Consider the following 18670-nt stretch of genomic DNA (forward strand, 5'->3'; position numbering starts at 1 on the left):
CTGTATTCCTACATGGTAATTGATGCTATTTGTATGCTGCTGTCAGCGGTTAGAGACCATACATGTTATGGAAGGACCATTAAGTTGTCGGAGCTTGTGAAAAGAAAATACATCTGTCTGTAATGGTAGACAGACTCCAGTATGATACAGCAAGGGGCTACTGACACATACAAAAAGGAAAATAATAGCACAAGGGGAAAACTAATTTGGATTAGTGAAAAACCTAAAACTGTAGATCTTATTCTGAAGCCACACAGCAACAGAATTATTCCAGCCTATCTCCTAGCAACTGCTGGTTCATTTTGTTCCTTTTTTTGTGCTGCAATCATTAGGGTCTTAATTCCTGTAGATTGTGTGGCTTGTATTGATGATGCATTAGTTGTATCATAATATTATTGTATTATGACAAAATTACCATAATGGGAACAAAGTAATAACTTGCATAATGAAAATACTTAATGGAAATAAACATCTTGTGTCAACCCAGACTTCCATTTATTTGTCATGCATGGCTTTACCAACTCTACTTAATGTGACACATTTAGTCACAGATTTGTTCTGATAATCATAACTGGATTTGTCAAAAATTTCAATCAAACCTGTTTACAAAAAAGTACATATAAAAAGACAAATGAACCATGGCAGATTATCAAAATCACAAAGGCTTTGTTCAGACAGGCAGAAAAAAAATCTATATTATTTTGCTAGCTCAATTTGTTCTGTAGTCAGAATAGACTAGAAAGGAACTGCTGTAGGTTTTTACATCATGTGGGGAACAAAATGGCAGCAATTGCATTGATATGAAAAAAGAAAGTGATACTAGAGATATGAAAGTAACAGCGGTTTGTTGCCATGGATAAATATACAGATTCAGTCATGATAAATTTCTTTTGACCGTTCAGAAGAATAATTTAAATAATAATAATAATAAATGTTCATAAGTAATAAAAATATTCACAAATAATAAAATGATTAATATATATTCATAACCCCCCTATTCATTAACCTTCATGTTGTTAGGATTTTTTTCCCCAAAAAATATTAGTCATCGCATTTGACTAAAATCTACTGACTTTGCTCACACTTGGTATAACCAAAAAAAAAGAAAAAAAAAGAAAAAAAAAAGAAAAGCCATTTTCTGCACATCTTACTTTACACATCTAGATTTTGCAATATTTGCCTACTCTTCTTTGCAGAACTCCTCGAGTTCAGTTCAAATGTATGAACATAAGGTGACTTGGAAGGGCCAGTTAGTGCTTTCCGATGTCACCCACCCATTGTGTACTGAATTTCAACTGCATCCTTCTGGCCGAAGATTTAAACTCCCTTTGTGTAAATCAAATAGATATAAGAATTAATTTATACCTGCTGCAATCATGTTTTTAAATGAATTATAAAGGTGTGTTTCATGTGTGTTGTGTTGCTATATGTGTATGTATACTGCTGTCTACATAAAGAATTGTCTTTAAAGACAATAAAGTAAAGTAAGTAAATTAGGTAAAGAATTTTCAGCTCAACACAAGAGCTGCAAATCAAAAAAAAGTATACTGTAGTACAGACATTCGTATACTTAATATTGCCTACATATTCTAAACAAACGGATAAGGAATGTCTAAAGTTAGATCAGGTTAATGGCTTGTGTAAAACCTTTCAGAGAAAGTGGCAGTGAGGGCTAAACTTTAAAATGACCTTGACGTTGACCACACCACAGGAGAAAGCGGCTTCATGTTGACTCCATAACAATGAATAAAGAACTCCTATAGATCGCACAACAGCATGACGCCTTCACAGCATTTCAGTAATATGAATGCACGTATCCATAGTCAGATTCAGTATGTACTGTAAACACAGTTTTACTTTCAAATGCATGAAGTTATCTGACAGTTTAAAAAGCGCTAACTGTTTAATCAGAGACGAGCACCATCTGTGAGCAAAAAAAAAGACATTACGTGATTAAATACAAATGCAGATTTCACTTGAGGAAAAAAAAAACAACAACTTTTTTTTGGAGTGAGACAGGCATCTATAGCTCTGGGTTCAGCCTTCAGTTCATCTGCAGCACTCCTCCTGAGGTGTTACTCCTGCTCCTCAAGTGGCTCCGCTGGAGTGTTCTGGCCCCGATGACTCATGCCATCTGTTAGCAGCTCTCGTATGATCACACTTCCAATAAACAGAAAGGTGAAGATTGTCTTTTTTTAAATCAATTTGGTTTTAAATGAGTTTGGTTACCAGATGGTTTTCAATTAAATTTACTGTTAACAAAGCTTATTTAACTCTCGGTTTTAATTTGTTGGGTTGGATTTGAGTTTTTCAATTTAATACTAGTAGACTATGGATTACTTTTGCCTCTGTGCTCACTAAATGCAACTGCAATAACCTTTATATATACACCTATCATTTTCTTAGGTACAAAACACATATATATTAAATGTTTCATTGTTGTTAAACATTATATAATTCTTCTGACTGCTGTTGAGCTTTAGCTGTAGAATTACATAAACTACATAAAATAGATTGGAATAACTGTTGTATTGAGATTTTATTAAACATCTCATTTGTGGCACTCACATTCTACTGTCTAGAAGCAATTAAGTCAATAAAAATGTTTACTAATGATAATTGTTACAATCAATAATGTGCCTGAAGTACCAATACAGAATATTTTTCTTCACAATGTCTAATTTCATCAGTTTTCCAAAATTCAGCTAATTTTATGTTAAGTCAGATAGCAGCTTATTGATGAGATGTGATTTGTCTTTTTATGTTTTGTTGGCTTGATAAGCAAACAGGCAGTTGCTCTGGGTAATTTAACCAAATGATGAAAGACAAACAGGCAAACATCGCCATACAAGCCTGAACGGCCTTTAATTTATTCGTCTTGGATATTAAACTTGTATGCAAGGCAGGCGAAGATTTATTGGACCGCAGTTACTTTTATCTGGGATTTAATTTCTTGCATAAAGTATGTAACCAAGATGGTTTGTGTCTGTGTATGCTTAAACATGACTAATATTATATAAACCTAATTTGAAAGAGATTTCTTTGATGTTGCAGTTCAAGTGATTTTTGGCAGTGTAGCTGATCCAGAGGAACCTTGAGAAGATCCTACAGTAAGAGTGCCACCACCAGTGTCCAAAACATTACAAAGGTAAGGTCCTTCTTAAGTCCTTCTAAATATTTCAGCATTTCAGTAAACATTTCAGTGTTAAGTCACTGAGCTATAAATGTACGCACTATTAAAACTTTAAAGACGTGAAGAAAGGCTTAGAAATGTAGTTTCTCCTATAGAATCTTGATGATTCATGTTTTTGTTATTGTAATTAAATAATTATATCTGTCTAGATGCTATATAATTATTAATACAATTTTATTTAAAACAGATGTAAGTATTGATCGGGTACATTTACATGCAGTGCTTTATCAGTCCAGAAGTTTCCACTCAACTGCCAACCCCCTTACTTTTGCATTCTGTCATAAAGTGCCACCGAATGTTTTCTGTATATTTGAATTTATTTTCTATTCACTTTTGAGTGGTGTGTAGCTTTTGAGATAAAAATAATAGCATATTCTTATTGGATTTCAGATTGTATTCTCTTTAGACAAGTAAGGCATTGCCAAAATTTCAGACGAGGCAATAACTGACAGTGCAGAAACAAAATAAATCCCAAAAATATGAGAACGAGTAATGTATAAAGCAGGGTTTTTCAAATTTTTTGATGCCAGGATCCACTTGCAAGGCAACCCTTCCTAAAGTATAAAAGCTGTTATGCAATTTCAGGCACATTTATATTGCATGAGAAAAGCAGTCAGCTTGATAAAAAGTTTTCTAAATTAAATGATGAATAGTCATTAATATTATAGAAAAGAGCTACTTTGTACTAAACCATTTTTAACCCAAAATAATGTATAGCATAGTAGAAATATTGTTCCAGTGCAGCTTTCCATATACATTTATAAAAAGTGTATGTAAAGAAAATAAAGATCTCTAAATATACAAAACATTATAGTATGTGTTGCTTGTTGATAGTTCAAGGTAAACAGTTTCATTAACCCCAAAACTGGAAAACATTAAATGACATAATTTACAATAGACCAAAAAAAAAAAAAACTGGGCCCAGAATACCATCAGACGCTACTGTTATATACACATTTGTTATGTTGCCTAATGACAAATTGTCTATTTAATGGTTTCACTGTTTAGGTCAGAACTCTTAGCCTGCAGAAGCGGAAACAGTCTAGCTTTTCTATTGATCTCCCAAGTTAACAAATCTCATTATCTGTGAAAATGATCTCTGAGATACACAGAGGAGAAAAAAAGCTGTGAGTCTTTCTTTCAACATGAGAGGGTTATTTCAAGAACTGTCTGGCTCTGATGAAAACCATTAGACACAGGCCTTGTTAAGAGAACCAGAGCAGTATGTGGTCTGCACACATTTAACTAGATTGTCAAACAAGTGCACTGTGTTATTTTCTAATTTAAACTTTGAGGATTTAACTTATTTTGGGTTTTGGTGAACTGCCATTAGTATAGATTCTCATTGAGTAAAACAACATGCATCATGCAAAAACATGCAAAAGCTCCGCTTTTCAGCACACCGGTAACCACAAAACTCTAAAACACAATAGAAACTCTTTTAAATTTCCATCATAAACAAAAAACACCAAAGGGTCCTTCCTGTATTAGTTTATGAATCATGCACTATGGTAAAAGCATTTTGAGGTCATAGTATTGAGCAAGGAATCATACAAAAATAAGCCTTTTTTCATAAATAACCTGCCTTGTGATCATTATTTATTTATGTGAAAATCAATACAAGTTGTTGGCATTTTACTGCCACTAGTTTGCAAACTGCAAAGAATTGTATAGGTACATTTTACAAAAATGCCTTGTTCTGATAAATTTTTAAAACTTATTGTAATAATGATGGATGTATACAGGATATATGTTTTACATATGGGACAAACCACAAGTCAAAACAACACAGATTTCTGTATATCCATTGCTAATTCTGACTGATGTTGATGCTTTTGTTGTCCCACCAAAATGATGCACTTTCTGCAGTAACTGTTTTTTGCTAAAGTTTTAAAAAGAGAGTGACCGGATGAAAATTGATATCAAGGACACAGGAAAAACCTATAATTTCATTAGGGAATTAAAACAAAATTTGAAACATTTAAGTCGAAACATTTGTAATATTAATATGAGAAAATCTAGAAATTCTGAATATTACTAATAATATGGAAATTACTAATTTTAAAATGTTATATATATATATATATATATATATATATATACACATACAGTATATATGCAAAAATATATTTCATATTTTAATTTTTTTGCCAATATATTAACTGCAGTATGAATAATGCAAACGTGATCTTAATACCAGAGGAAACGGGTGTTGCATGGTATTTCCTTTTCCGAGTGTGTTTCCCAAAGATTTGTGGATTCTCTTGAGAAATGTCTGTGTGTGTTTTTTCACCAGAATCCCAAATACTTCTGTTTCAACTTCTGTCAACAACATGATCCCCTAAGTGACCTCATGCTGGTTGTTTTCAGTCCTATTTCTGGATCTGCAAATGCAACACACAAACATTTGTGCAATTTATTTTGGCCGTAAACGCAATTGATTCTTTTTGACCTACAGGAATTGGGTGAACTTTCCAAACACACTCCATTGAAGTTGTTGGAAGCCAAAAAAAACAATTATATGGCTGATTTAATTTAATTAAACTCCAGCAAGGTTAAAAAGGGTCAGCTCGAGCGCTCGCTCAAATAAGTTATAACTCACCTGTGCTAATTTAATCTAAGAAGGCAACAGCTCAGTGGCACTACAAAAACCATAATTTTGCTCTCCTCACTAGACAAAGATTACATATAATAGTGCTTTTTTAAGCTCTCCTTCCACCGTCCTCTCAGTCGGAGCACCTCATCTCTTTTTGTCACCCTCATGGACGTCTCTCTGTTCCCACGTCTCGTCTAAGCTCCGGTCAGATGGGAGCAGCTGTCAGTGTCTAACTGGGTAACTCATTACCTGGCAGCTTGTATTGAGCCGGTGCAAAGCTGTGTCGGAATTTGTAAGGCTGACTAAAGGTTATATTAGACTGTAACATGATAATTTGAAGTGTACACAGTGTGTCAGACACATCAAGCCTAATTAATGTTGACAGCAAGGTCAAGTGCTTTCCTTCATTCAATTCATAGCAACAAGGATGCTAAAGGAGTCTTAAATTAGGAAATGCTTGGAAAAGATAAGGATGATGGCCGTTCAGATGACCAACAAAATGTCATTAAAAACCATTCACCCAGTGCATGGTTATTATAACTATAATAGATGGAGTACTTTGAGTGCTGTTTGTATTTCTGAGAACTGTAAAGATGAATAGAGGTTAAATAAATTTGTTGTTCCCATTCTCTCCCATTCAAAACATGTCAAGAAGGTATGAGGTTTTTACATTTTTTTTTTACATTTATTGTCTCATTTATTTGTAACTTGTCTTGTGATGCCAGGATGCATTTTGTTTGTACCGTTGCTGTGTTATTTCACACATGTAATTAAAATTCAAAATACTGCTTTGAGAAATATATTTAATTAAAATACAAGTCATTTGTAATTTGATAATACAAAAATACATACAATATTTTCAAGCAGTCATTTGAAGTGCAAGAGAGAGTGCCATTACAGTAGAGAAGGATAAAACACAATTAGTAAAACTGGAGTTAGATACACACATAAAAGGAAGAAAAGCGTTTTCCCCTCCTTGAACAACTTATAAACAACATATTCTTTAACTCTAACATTAGACACTAAAATATTCTTGAGCATCATCATGATGGAGTCTATTTACTTCAGCTTAATAATTAATTCTTCATATTGTAAAACTTTTAATTTAAGAAGACACACAAAGCTGACCTTCCACAGACAGAAAACTTAGTAATGAAAATGCCATCTTCATCCTCAAGAGGTGGGCAGTATAACCAACAGTTCAATTTCATATAACGATGTATATCACAACATAGTCATTTTTGATTTATTTGATGTTTATTAGTAAAAAATAAGCACAAATATGCAAATGACAAACAATAGGACTAATACAGTTTAGGAAGAATTTAAATGAAATAAAGATTATTATAAAGACCCTTTATGTTATTCATGTACAATAGTCTAACAGTAGCATTTTAGTGAGAAATAAACCGAATACTCAAATTTAATATAAAAATGAATAGTCTCTGTGAATTAAATGTAAATTTTCAATGGTCAGAATATTATTGACAAAAGAATAATGATTAGCAGCAGTTCAGAATCAAGTATCATGTTTGCAATACAAAAGAGCCATTCTGTTTCCATAATCAGTCTTTTATGGGAAGTGTGAATGGCTCATAGTCTGAAAACTTTAGCATGACATGAAAAAAACAAATATTGTCGATTATTTAGAGTCGATTTGTTACTTTATTTTATTAGTGTTCATTTATTTAATTAAACTGGATAAATTCTTACACATTTTTATATGTTATGTGGTGTCATGATTTACTTTTGATAAAAATAAAGGTTTATTATTGTATTATTTGTTTGGCATTTCATTCATTGAACCCTTTAAATTCGCTTATTGAAAGAACAGCAGCAGCAGCATGGTGTAATGTTTAATGAAACACATGTATTTGGTACTTGCTACCTTATATCTTTACTCTTTCCTTTCATTCTTTTCATGGCTTTGGAAAACTTGGATGTTTCTCTGTGTTGCTTTGTGTATAACTCCATGTCATCGACACTAAGCTTCGTTGCAATTTCTGTCTAGGAATTAAATGCTTTCTCTGAATATTTAAAGGCTCTCCGCGAGCGATCGGATATATTTGTGGCAGCTCAGCTATTCGATACAGTGTATTCAGGAGATGTTGTTCTATGTTTGGAATGAGATACAAACTGGGGGAAAAAAATTGCACGTCAAAGAAGGTGGAGTTTCAGAACATAACTCACCCACCGAATGCATAACCGCCACGGACCAATGGAAGCGCAAAGGTGTTTAGGAGCCAAAACGAACTCCCCCAGAAAGTTCGCTCTAAGTAGAACTCAGAATCCCTTGTTATTAATGACACTGGTGAACCACAGCTAGCAACTTACTGCTCGTACTCGTGCACACACTCCATAGTTATGCGATCGAGCACCGGCCAAAACAGTGAGTGAATGTGATTCACTGACATCATGTCAACAGATGAGGTTCATTACATTTTGGATTTTTCCAACAAAACTTAAAAATCAGTCAACAGGTTTCATCTTGTATATTAAGTTTCCTTACATGCTGTTCACACATTGGCAATAAAAAAAGCAATTAAAGAGATAGTTCACCCAAAAATGAAAATTTTATGTTTTACTGCTTACCCCCAGGGCATCCAATATGTAGGTGACTTTGTTTCTTCAGTAGAACACAAAGAAAGATTTTTAACTCAAGCCGTTGCAGTCTGTCAGTCATATAATGGAAATGAATGGGAATCACAGCTTTGAGAGTCAAAAAACATAAACAAACAAAACCAAATTAATCCCCGCGGCTCGTGACAATACATTGATGGGTAAAGACATGAAACGATCGGTCTGTGCAAGAAACTGAACAGTTTGATATAATTTGATTGTTTTTTTTTTTTTTTTTTTTTTTACCTCTGATTCACTGCAATGTCTGAACTGTCCTGAGCAGATACTGAGCGCAGTTCCGACATTGTGGTGAATCAGAGGTAAAAAAACAAACAAACAATATAAATACTGTTCTGTTTCTTGCACAGACCAGTCGTTTCAGATTTTTTTTTTCTGCAGGATGAGCTGGGCCACGGAGGATCTTGTCCTTACATGTACTTGGTAAATTATTAATCTGGGCTCAGCATCATTCACATTCATGGCTGCTGATTACTCTAAATGCTTTAGCCCTGGGAGCTGAACAGTCCCCTGACTGCTCACATTAATAAAAGCTAATTAATGGAAGGGTTAGGAGAGCAGTATTGGAGTGATGAACGATGGTTAAAGCTCTGATCAAATACTCTGCCATTAATTGGTTTTACAAAGTCATCCTCCACGATCACAGTATCTGCCTTGTAATTGACTCTGTGCTGTGCACATTACAGACTCTAAGCATAATGAGAGAGAATGATTTTTGTGATTTTCTTTTTTTTTATGATTTTTAAAAATTCATATTACAGTGGTTACAACATTGGTTACAGATTTACTACAGACAGCATGTGAAAACAAATATACAGTCAAGGCCAAACATTTTGGCAGTGACAAATTTTGTGTTTTGCAAAGTTTTGCAAAGCTGCTTCAGTATTTGTAGATTATTTTTCCATATGTTTCTACAGGTGCATCTCAATAAATTAGAATGTCGTGGAAAAGTTCATTTATTTCAGTAATGATGTAACTAAGGGGTTTTGGGGGGCCTGGAGAAGTTTTGACATCCCCTGACTTTTGTGCTTTTTTCAGTTGCTTTATAAACATATACATGGCTAAAGTCTATTAAGACTGTAATCAGTACAAACTAAGCTACAATAATATGTAAATAGCATTTATGTACATGATTGTGTTTTTGAGAAAACAACGTTTATGCATGGTTAGTGAAAAACTACAATTTTGAAGTCACTGAAATAAGGTCACAAAACACCTAGAGAACATTTGTTCACAGGACTGTCAAACATGGACCTTGTAGCCTAGAATTTTTGCTTCAAAATGATGTTAAAATCATCTTGTTTACTTGCTCACAGAAAACAATAGATTGATTTAAATGTTCTAAGACACTTTTTGTTTCGATAGGGCATATGCGGGTAGGCATGATTAACCATGAATATTTGTGTGATTCACACCTGAGAAGACAAAGGCCCGCATAATGAGCTACATAATAAGCCTTTCAGTCAGGTGTGTGACCGAGAGGGAAGAGTTACAAGAAAGAATGTGAGGACAAAATAAATTTTTATATTTTTATGTTTGTAGTTTATTTAGAATACATTTAATTATCCCACAAAATAACTTGAGATTCACTTGCAAGTGCAGTTAAACAGTTTATTAGGAACAATCAAAGCTGACTTTAAAAGCTAAATTTTTAGCATCATTACTCCAGTCACACGATCCTTCAGAAATCATTCTAATATTATGATTTGCTACTAAAAAAAAAAACTTTTATTATTATTATTATTATATATATTTTTGATTAATTGAAAGAACAGCATCATTTGTAGCATGATTATTGTATTTATCATCACTTGTGTGCTAAATAAAAGTTTTAATCTCTATATATACTGACTCCCAGCTTTTGAATGGTATAATGTATATCGTTACACTTGGAGTAAGACTGGAGTAATGATGCTGAAAATTTAGCTTTGATCTCAGGAATAAATTAAATTGTAAAATATATTCAAATAGAAAGCAGTTATGTAAAATAGTAAAAATATTTCACGATATTACTGCTTTAGCAAATGCAACTTTCTGTATTTTGGATCAAATAAATGCAGGCTTGGTCAGCAGAAGAGAATTCTTTACAAAAACATTAAAAATCTTACTGTTCAAAAGTTTTGACTGGTATTGTGTTGAAATGTATAAATGAACATCACATACCTGGCACATACCTCATATTACTTTTATATCTTATTGCTGTCTATGTTATACATTAGAACATAAACAACGAAAACAACAACAAAACATCCTGGCATTGTGAAACATTGAGATGATGTAAATGAAACTTCGTAATGTTTCACTTGATTATACATTTAGTCAGGAATTATATTTTGGAAAAAGTCTAACTAGTAAAATGTGTACAAGTTATATGAAAACTAATATAAGTAGATTAATAAAAAAAAGACTTACTCATGTTTATGATCTCTGCTGGGTCAAGCCGCTTCATTCTTCTTTCTGAGGTAATCCAAATCTCATTCCTCTCAGCGGTCTTATTGAGGTGAATTATGTCTTATTTCTCTCAGCGCAAAACGAACAGTAACATTTAAAAAATGTGAAGTACAGTCTCGCTGCTTTGTTTGCTGTGATGAGGGCGTTTACCTGCCGCGAGCTTCACGTAGACGATTGTAATATCAAAAGCGCACTTGGCGTGTGGGCGTGGTCGCATTAGATATAATAAAGGGAGACGTGAAAGACTGGACATTGCGTTGTTTTCATATGGATTACTTTATCACTGAATATTTGTTTTCGATAAGATTTGCTCGGTTTAAAATTAGACATGTCAAGATTTCTATAGTTCTATCTCTCATGTCTCTGTGTTGAGTATTTGCCGAGTTACAGTTCATTTGAATTACGTGTTTCTAAATGAAGGTCACACAGAACCAAGGTGGCAGAAAGCGCACTCTGTTTGTTTTCTTAATTTTATAAATGCACAAAGTTTTGTTGTTATTATGTGTGTATACAAATAAAAGTAGACCCTTTACAGATTAGATTGATGTATTGCTCTTATCTGTACGATCAAAACTGAAAGTGTAATTTAAGTTCTTTTCGGTCTTATCAGGAGAATATGCCACAAAACGCGTATTCGCGTTAGTTGACTCCGAGGATTGTAAAGCAAAATCGATTCAAGAATTTGAGTGAACTTCACAAGGAATGGACTGAGGCTGGGGTCAAGGCATCAAGAGCCACCACACACAGTCGTGTCAAGGAATTTGGCTACAGATGTCCTGAACCACAGACAACATCAGAGGCGTCTTACCTGGGCTAAGGAGAAGAAGAACTGGACTCTTGCCCAGTGGTCCAAAGTTCTCTTTTCAGATGAGAGCAAGTTTTGTATTTCATTTGGAAACCAAGGTCCTAGAGTCTGGAGGAAGGGTGGAGAAGCTCATAGCCCAAGTTGCTTGAAGTCCAGTGTTAAGTTTCCACAGTCTGTGATGATTAGGGGTGCAATGTCATCTGCTGGTGTTAGTCCATTGTGTTTTTTGAAAACCAAAGTCACTGCACCCGTTTACCAAGAAATTTTGGAGCACTTCATGCTTCCTTCTGCTGACCAGCTTCTTGAAGATGCTGATTTCATTTTCCAGCAGGATTTGGCACCTGCCCACACTGCCAAAAGCACCAAAAGTTGGTTAAATGACCATGGTGTTGGTGTGCATGACTGGCCAGCAAATTCACCAGACCTGAACCCCATAGAGAATCTAAGTTTTTTAATTCCTTGTTTTATTTTTGTGATTATTTTTTTCATGATTCTTTACTTTCTTTTATGTAAAGCACTTTGAGTTACCATTGTGTACGAAATGTGCTATATAAATAAACTTTCCTTGCCTTGCATAATTAGTATGATAGTAATTTCAACTGACTAGTACTCATTCACACTTTCACATGTGCTGCTGATATGATTAGTGAATTAATGTTAGCTGGTGACATTTTATTTATTTATTTATTTTTGTGAAAAGTTCATTTTTGGCCAATAAAGCGTTCAGCAATTATTTAAAATGTGTCTGATCACTCTATACAATAATCTAGAAACAATGTGAATAAATACCACAACAGCTATGGCTATATAACATGGCTATACAGTATAGCCACTATAGAGTGCTGCAGTGATGATGTATTCTTCTAGGCTAGCCTATAAGTTTGTATCACCCTGGTTCCCTCAACAAAAAACCAACAGGATTTTCCTTTGAATTTTGAAATAAGCAGATCACAAGGGGGTATTTAGTTATGTATTTTATGTAGTAGAATAAAACATGAAAATATATTGAGCTTGTGTAAACCCCAGACCTCATTTCAGGCATTAACCAAAAACCTATTCAAAAACTCAATGACTTCAAATTGACAGATCCACAAGTGCTAAAATGCTAACTTGTATCTGGGTCTTGGCCTACAAAAATATATCAACCCCGCAGTCACACCAACAACCAATAACTTTGTTTTTTATACAGTAGTAGTGTGCTGCAGTTATGTCATCTGCCCTTTTAAATAACCTTTAAAGAAGGGTGGATTCTGATTGGCTGTCAATAATCAGCTGTGGAAAAAAAAAAAATTGAAAGCGTGTTCAATAATATCATTCTTCTGTGTGGTTAACATTATAGCTGTGGTGCGGACGTCTTTATTCACATAGAAGTAGAACTATTATTAAAACTGTAAAATTATTAGTTATTGTTCTTTGTATGAACAGGCGTTCATTCGGGGAATCGTTCAGTCGTCAGCTCATTACCGACTGAATCATTTTTGGTTATGTCCGATTTGAAATAGGAACTCTTGCATGATGTATATTTTAGGTTTGTGAGACTTACTGTACATTAGTCTATTTACTAACATACACTGCCATTCAGAAGGCTCTTCCACTCATCAAGGCTGCATTTCTTTGATAAAAAATTGTGAATTATTATTACAGTATAAAATATTTTTTTTATATTTTAATAATACTTTATATATTTTTTTTATATTTTTTTTCTTGTAATGCAAAGCTGAATTTCTGCTGCTTAATAAATAAATAAATATATATATATATATATATATATATATATATATATATATATATATATATATATATATATATATATATTGGACCAGTGGTAGAAATCTTTTCTAACAGTAAGTCATTTTAACACATCCATAAAAGAAAAGACCAATCAAAAAAAGAAAAAAGCAGCAATGGAAGGCCCAAGCCAAAAATAACAATTCCAATTAAACGTTTCTGCATATACTATACGGTCCTCTTTCTTGTCACATTTTCTCAACGTCCATTTTGTGCTAAAAAGCCTTATGTGCACAGCCTATTAAGAGTGAGAAATCAAGTCTTCACTATCTACACAGCTGTGTTTCAGTATGTGTTTGTCATACCCTCTTGTCCACTATGACGTGTATACAGTCTGTAACATTTGATCTGAACGACCAATCAGAGCATAGCTGCAATACTGCTAATGAATAAGCATCAAGTGGGTCAAGAATGAAGATGTATATGTGACATGTTTTAGTGTTTTTTTTTTTTCTTTTTTTTTTTATCCTCTGGAATCAAGTGGCTATATCAAACCTCTCTTTCAGTCCTTTAATAGTCTTTCAGTCAACACTTCCTGTTGTGAAGATTGCTGTGAAGCTTCCGTTTGGCGCCGCTGGAAGGTTGAGACACTATTTATTTTTTTTCTTGTAGAGCTCTTTCTTGACATATCCATCCCTGCTATAAAACGGTGCCGTGCCATGATGATAATTACTGCCGTCATTCCCTGAAGGAACCTTTGGTCGCCCACTACACTACTAGAAATGAGCTTTTACTGACCTGTCAGGGCAATGTGCATATCTCTGTCATGCAGACAGCATATCTCTATCATGGACTATTTTAGTGTTTTCCCACCCACCTGCTCAGATAATGTTTGCTCTAGTGTTTGTGTATGTCGTCCTTCCCCGGGGATGGCAAACCTGTCAGCTGTTGATTTGATTTTCTGCATTTGCTGCTCTTTTTTGTAGTTTTGCCTATTCTGGCCCACCCATTTCAGACTTCTGGGGCTCAATATTTCTGTCAAAAGCCCATCTGCCCACTGAGCTGGATAATTTCCAGCCTATTGAGTTCTTTTTCAATGTCACCTTTTGTATCAGCTTTATTAGCCGCATGCATGTTTCACATCTACATAATAGAGCACCTAATATAATATTGTTCAAGAATTCAGCACAGAGGAACTCCAATTTAAAAAAGTGACAGAAATGTTCACATAGTTATTTAAATGGGGTGCTTTCATTGAAATATGCCGCAATTTTGACCAAAAGCCAGAATATGGCTCCGTCCCAATGATTAGTGAGCTTCCTCACTGCCTAAAAATCTCAAGGCAGCATTCTAATGGATGGGAAATCTTTGCTCTGTGATGATTTAGGGTGCTTTACTTACAGTAAGTAGTAGCTCAAATGTTAAGCACACCAAATGAGGGACTTGTCTTTCAATCGATTTCAGTGAACCCTTTTCTTATTTCTGAGGTTCTCAGAAGCAACAGAAGTATAGTTGGAGGAGCTTCTAAAGTGGTGAACAGAAATGACAACAAATATAATTTGTGAGTTCTTATTTGCTTCAATACAAAAAGAGAAAAAAAAAATCTATGATAACATTTCTATGATTTTACAAAAGGAGAAAAATATTGATTTTGTTAAGATTATGTTAATCAGAAAAGTGAAAGATGTCAAATTTGCTGACATGCTGCCACATATTGTACACATCACACATTAACTCTTAAAAGCAGATATATATTTTTAAAATTGCTTTGTAAAATGATAACTAAAGTTCCCCCTGAGCACCCAGTGTCAGTAGCCCCAAAGTCTGGCAGTAGTTGACACCACATCTTGGCCTCAGAGCGTATATTCTCTAATCAGCCACTTGTGCCAGTCAGAACTCCCTCAGGTCTTCAGGATGGTGCTACTGCATGGATTAGACAATTACTATAATCCCTGTGTTCTCGTTGCTTAGCAATTTGAGGCAGAATGGAGTTTTCCCTTACTACCGAGTGTAGCTGTACTAAATTAACAATTTAGTATCTCTGAAAGATATCAGCATTTAAGCAAAAGTAAGTGAAGCAAATGTATTTAATTTATTTTTCACAGCTACTTTAAAGTCATATAAAAAAGATAAGCATTTCTCCATCCATCCATACATGGGGAGAACATGCAAACTCCACGCAGAAAGGCCCCCTAGCTCAGGGTTTCGAACTGGGGAGCTTCTTGCTGTGAAGCCCAAAATGTTTCACTAAATATGTCATTTTACATTTCACAGAATAAAGTCATAAAGATATGTAATGACATGAGGGGGAGTAAATGATGACTGACTTTTTTACATTTTTGGGTGAACTCTCCCGTGAGACTCAAGCATCAATACTGTGGGAGCACTTAAAGTTGAACTTATTGAGTTGACACATCCATAATTTACTCGTTAATTTACTCGTCTCATTTTTTAATGTCAAGTGGACAATTCTGCATCTTCTTCACCTCAGAGAAGATTTTAAACAGCTAAAGATACAGTTTGCAACCTTTTTTTTTTTTGAAACAAGGTTTAGTAGGTATTGAGTACACTGACCATGCTAACTCTTCATTTTAATAATATATATATATATATATATATATATATATATTATATATATATATATATATATATATATATATATATATATATATATATATATAATATATGTGTGTGTGTGTGCTGCAATATGAGTAACTAGCTAGCTGGATAAATGTCATTGAATCTCCATACATGTGAATATGAAAGCCATATTACTTTACCTGTAAAATTAGTAATTACAAATGCATATTAATATAAGATTTTGCATTAATACCCCAGTGCTATTATTTGACATGTTTGCTATTCTTTTGCGTACTGCAAGCTTTTCTTTATTTGGCACTTTATTATGCAGTGCAAAGCAAATCTCAGCTGATGTTAACCAGCAGGCATGATGAACTCCCAGAAGGGTTGCAGGCAGTGCTTGTGGCTGAATGGAAGCTAAATGGATAAGTTCACACATACCTGCATATGACTATGCTTAAGTGATTACATCAGATGGAAGGCAGATCTGCACAGGAAGTTGAGGATAAGTATTATGGGTTTCCACTTTCTATGCATATCAACAATTTTTATGACTACTGAATATGTTTTTATTAGAAAGCTAATTGGAGTGTCAAAAATTAGTATTCAGTTTGTTAGACTATGAACTGATATAAGGAGCTTAGCAGTTCATCTACATTTCATATACATTTATTCTATGCAAAAGTTTTTTTTTGTGTGTGTGATTCAAAATCTGTTTATTGTGATGTAATATGTAATGAAAACTGTCTCAAATGAGAAAATGAGTGTATTGTTTTGCTGGCATATGAATCTAGTTCTAACCTTCCCTTGTAGTTGAACACCAGATGTGGGCCTACAGAACATATTAATTAGCTGTCATGTTTTGAGACAATTAGTGAAGAGAGATAGACACATGATTGCTAGATGGAGGGGGAAGAGGAGCAGATTGAGACTTACTGATGAAGGACAGCTCTTCTCACAGCTGTTTACAGAACACCAATCTTTTGGGGGCAAAATCTGATCAGTTTTCTTCCAAAAAAAGTAACATTTAGTCCATACAATTTGTTGTTCACAGGTGATGAGGGCTACATTTAAAGTCAACATGAAATGTCTCAGTAATGTGGTTAATTTTTTGAGCAAAATAATTTGAAAAGTGGGCGCTACATATCAGAATGGAGCCAAACCAAATGCAAGTTTGCTATTGGTTAAAATGAACCAATAGAGTGCAAAAGTCAGGTTCCGGAAGTAAAAATCCCATTTATTTTCTTCACAAGGAAACTGATTTTTAAAAATAACCAAAAAGACAGACCTACAAGGTGTTGATTGACAGTATATGCTTTTGTTGAAGCCATCAGCCTGCATTATTTCAACTTAGCTTTTAAGTAATCGTTTTCAACTGCAGAATTTGCACTGAAAAACTATATTACTATATCAGACAAGCAAATCATGTCAAAACCACTTTATCACCTACTCTAAGTAATACATTACATTTCATTGATGCTCTCAAACTATTTAAATCAACGCTTCAATGTTTTTCAGGGCCAGTACACCTTAGGTGATAGAGACATGGAGCAGGGACCCCCAATACAAAATGTGTCAATAGCTACATATTAAGCATATAGCCTTTGATATTATTAGAAACTAATCATATTATGATTAAGAATAATTTATATTATGTTACATGTATATTATGTTAACACTAGAACCGCCAAGGGGTAAGTACTGATTTAGTGGTTATCAGTTTCATTAATTAAGTCAAAATGACTAAAGAAAGGCGATTTATGGAAGGTAGGTATTAGAAACACTAAATGCCATGAGTGATGGAGAGTCTGATGCGTCCTGGGTCGGCTCAGGATCTGATGGCTCATCTGACAGTGATTCAGATATCATAATTACAAGTTTTAGCCTAACATTACTCTAATTAGTCAAACTTTAGTTCAAATATTTAACTTTTGTCTTGCCATATCATTTATTGTTCGCTAGTCTGGCCGTTTGCTGAAAAAAAAAAAAAAAAAATTCAGATCTATATGATGTGATGAATAAAAAAAAACGATTACCCAAAGTTTAAAGGTGTTGTTCTCTTATTCAAACTATAAATGATATAACTAAACAAATTAATAAATATTTAGGTGAAGCTGTGCGCTTGAATTTGTCATCGCATCATCCTATGCAGTGTGGTGAATTATTATTGCTCATTATTGTGTATAGGCTATTTAAGTAATTTAAATTGCATGGGTTATCCTAATATATTGATTAATGACTTTGTATAATGATATTACACCATCCAAATATTAAGGCTACTACCTTTTATTTTCTGTTGTCAGTGCAGGCTTTTTTTTTTTTTTTTTTTTTTTTTTTTTTAGCTTAGACTACTGACCATTATGGATTAGTGTTGCCTGCATTAAAAAGTCCTGAACATAAAACAACAGGATAAAAATATAGTTGATGCCTAGACAAATTATTTTAATGGATTTGCTGAGTCATAAATTGTAACCTTAGCTACAAGTTTATTAAAAACTCACATTTTAATTTTACTGTCAGATGGAAAATTAAGAATCAAATCAAAGAGTATCTGAAATTAGTGAGGGTTTCCTAATAAAGTGCAGATGTAATGTGCAAGCAACAGCGCCACCATAACAGAAATAGCGTTACTTTTACAAATAATTGGAATTGAGTTAAAAAAATATATTGATGCAAATAT

The 18670-nt window shown here is 33.8% G+C and overlaps 1 long non-coding RNA gene across 1 annotated transcript in view; it reads left to right on the forward strand.

Annotated features, from left to right (window-relative positions):
* The first annotated feature begins 2896 nt into the window (after positions 1-2896).
* The window catches only part of LOC122146415, a 52729-nt gene continuing 36955 nt past the window's right edge, over positions 2897-18670 (forward strand). The window contains exon 1 of the long non-coding RNA XR_006160970.1: positions 2897-3148. This is a non-coding gene — a long non-coding RNA (uncharacterized LOC122146415). The remainder of the gene's footprint in view (positions 3149-18670) is intronic.

This window comes from Cyprinus carpio, chromosome A10 (assembly GCF_018340385.1).
Source record: "Cyprinus carpio isolate SPL01 chromosome A10, ASM1834038v1, whole genome shotgun sequence".
Taxonomy (NCBI): Eukaryota; Metazoa; Chordata; class Actinopteri; order Cypriniformes; family Cyprinidae; genus Cyprinus; species Cyprinus carpio.